General features: G+C 40.0%; 1 pseudogene across 1 annotated transcript; it reads right to left on the bottom strand.

The window, feature by feature from the left end:
• Positions 1-1,603: 1,603 nt before the first annotated feature.
• On the bottom strand, positions 1,604-3,204 carry LOC106993125 (platelet-activating factor acetylhydrolase IB subunit beta pseudogene; annotated as a pseudogene). The gene has a single exon (XR_001439281.3). The product of XR_001439281.3 is annotated as a platelet-activating factor acetylhydrolase IB subunit beta pseudogene (transcript).
• Between the last annotated feature and the right edge of the window lie 273 nt (positions 3,205-3,477).

Below are 3,477 nucleotides of genomic sequence, written 5' to 3'. Positions count from 1 at the left end.
GAAATACTTGCAAAACATGAACCTGATAAGAAACTTGTATCCAAAATATTTTAAGAAATCTTAAAAGTCAACAAAAAGAGAATAAGTAATCCAATTGAAAAAAATGAATAAATCTGAACAGACACCTCCAAATCACCACCAAAGATGATATTTGTGTGTGTGTATACATATGACATACACATTTGTACATATATGTGTGTGTGTGTGTATATATATATATATAAATATATATACACACACACCTTACAAATGGTAAATAAGCATGTGAAACATCATCTGTCATTAAGGAAATGCAAATGAATACAAGAGTGAGCTTTCACCACACACCTATTGGAATGGCTAGTATACAAAAAAAACCAACAATACCAATTGCTGTGAGAATTTAGAAGAATAAGAACCCACATTCATTTCTGGTGGGAAGGCAAAATAGTACAGCTACCTTAAAAGACGTTTGGAAGTTTCTTAAAAAGTTAAACATTATTTTACTGTATGAATCAGCAAGCATACTCCTAGATGTTTACCCAACTGGTTGAAAACTAAATCCACAAAATACCTGCATGCAAATGTGTGTGACAACATTATTCATAATTGCCAAAATCTGGAAAACCAGGATGTCTTTCAGCAGGTGAATAGATTAATAAACTGTAGTACATGCATATAAAGGAATACTATTCGGAGATATAAATAAATGAACTATCAGGCTATGTAAAAACATAGATAAAACTTAAATGCATATTATTTACTGAAAAAAGCTTATCCATTTATATTATTTTCTAGAAAAGGTAGAACTATAGAGATGGTAATTGAATCAGTGGTTTCCAGGGGCCTGGAGAGAGGGAAGAGTAGAGTCCGGAAAGCACATGAGATTTTTTTTTAGAGTGGTAAAACTATTGTGTATGATACTGTGGTGGTGAATACATGACACTGCATTTTTCAAAACCCATGGAATTTTACGTCACAAAGAGTGAACCTGAACATATGCAAATTTAAAAAAATAATTAAAGATGTTGGGGGATTCCAAGATGGGATGGTGAATATGACAGAAGACTATCTATATTACAAATGTATAAAATAATTCCACTGAAGGGGTGGGAGGAAAACGTGCTGACCAAGTGGCATTGGAAGTGAGTGGAGACTGTAAGACTAAAAACATAAGGAACTGTTCACAATCCTGTATTCTAGTAGATAAAGCTCTTTCCCAAAAGGATATAAGTTCTGAAGCCACTAGGCACGCACTCTGAAATGTGAAGTCACTGGATGGAGGATGGTGGGAGCCAGGTTTCTCCTTGTTGGAGGGGATGCTACAGACAAGCAGGCAGGGAAGGCTGCAGTGATTCATATGACAGTGGTTAGTGTTGGGGACATCAACGTGGAATCGAGTTCAGCTCAAAATAGATGTAGATGGATATGTACAATATACTTACAGATATGGGTTGGTATATATTTCCTTGTTCTGTCTCCTGACAGGGCCTGAAGAAGTGTCATCCCAGTAGCAATGAGCACACCTAGTGTTTACGTCTTAGTTTTTAATGCTGTTCTTTTTTTTTTTTTTTTTACTTTGTGTGTAACATTTAATAAGCTCAATCTACATCCAGAATAATTTACATGAAAGACCAATATTTATTTAAACAGCGCTCAATGGGGTAACCATGGTATCATCAGAGTGCATCCAGAGGAAAAGAGGGAGGAGGGGCCGAAGGAGACGCAATCAACGGCACTCCCACACTTTTACTGTTTGATCTACGCGGCCAGTGACCACATAGGGTGCCGTCTTGTGGAAATCCAAGGAGGTAACAAAGTGTTCATGCATAGTGAGGGTCTTCATGCATTGCTTGTTCTTGTGATCCCATAGGCATACGGTCTTGTCATCAGCACAACTCAAAATAAACTTTCCCCTGGAATTGAACAGAACTCCATGCACCCAGTTATCACGACCCACGAGGGTCATAAGGCACATGCCAGTACTGACATCCCATATCTTCATAGTCTTGTCTCTGGATCCAGACAGCAAGAATGGCCCAGGTTTACCACTTTTTCTTTTAGTCTCAGAGCCTGTTGCTTCAGAGATGGAAGAATATGAGCTTTCTGGAGCCCAGGAAATGCATTCTACCACATGCTCATGTTCTCGGAGCTCAGCCTTGCATTGCTTTGTTGCTATGACCCATACGCACACAGTTTGGTCGTTGGAACAGCTGGCTATCAGAGTGCCATCTTGATTTGGTTATACCATACGTACCCATTCTCTGTGTCCTGTGAACGTCTTCACACAGTAGCCAGTTTGCCCTTCCCACATTTTTATAGCTTCATCCCTTGAGGCAGACACTGTATGATCTCCCCTGGCCATGATGGCTACTGAGGAAACATCGTGGTCTTGGCCGTGCATGGTTCTGATGCATTCAAAGTCCCGAAAATCCCAGAGTTTAATGGTCATAGCTGCAGAACAGGAAGCCAGAAGCTTGCCACTGTGGTCGAATGAAATATCCTGTACAGAGTCTGTATGTCCTCCCTTTAAGAGTTTGTTCAAAATCTCCAGTCTCATAATCCCACACGTTAATTGTAGCATCCTCTGAAGCAGAGACCATAACATCGAACGCAGGATGGAATATGACTCGAGTGACTGGACTCCTGTCACCACTCAATGCATATTTTTCTGGCAGAAAATACCCATTCTTTTGGGTCTTGTTTCTGACCAAGAGACCCACCTGACATAAATTCTTCTTTTGTTTAATTTAACTTTGATTCTAATTCCATAACCTTCTTTTGTTATCTAATAACAGATGTCCCTTTTTTTCCCAAAACTCCAGCCTACTTTAATTCTTCATTCATATCTAATTCAGCTTCCTTTTTAAAAACTGAATATGCCTCTTCATAGCCATTTGGACGAAGATAAACTGCTATAGCTCGATTGAGTTCATCTCATTGTCTCTGGGACAGCACCATCTTGGCTGTCATGTCAAGCTTATCTGATATAGTGGTATGTCCCTCCTTTGGGAAATCAAAAAGCTTTTTGATCCGTGGACTTATAATTTAAATATGCCACTAAGTGTCTTCCACACAGGGGAAAATGATTCTTTTACAAATGATTCCAACTAGTAACCAGAAGATATTCAACAAGTAAGATTCATTCCACTCTCCCGGGCACCAGACTCTGCCATTGCCCCACCGCTCCAGCTCCGTCTGTCACAGGAGCTGCCCCAACGCCCTGACATCACAACGCTGCTGCCACTGCCCCCGCTGTTCTTAACACCATTTAATAAAAGGAACTCAGCCTTCCTGGAGAAATGGCTGATTCTAGGACAGGCGGGGAATGTACAAGATGAGCCTGGAGGAGCATTTCACAGGGCCAGAAAGTGAGAACGTGCTCAGAAGAACAAACAGTAACACACAGGTCAAGGGGACACAGTAACCACTTGAAAAAGCTTTCAATGGCCAAAGCTGGAACAATTTGAGCAACAAAGTAGTATTGGTTTATAAATA

Source organism: Macaca mulatta, chromosome 13 (genome assembly GCF_049350105.2).
Source record: "Macaca mulatta isolate MMU2019108-1 chromosome 13, T2T-MMU8v2.0, whole genome shotgun sequence".
NCBI classification, from domain to species: Eukaryota; Metazoa; Chordata; class Mammalia; order Primates; family Cercopithecidae; genus Macaca; species Macaca mulatta.
Note: the sequence above shows the minus strand (reverse complement) of the source record. Positions and strands in the feature narration are given on the sequence as shown.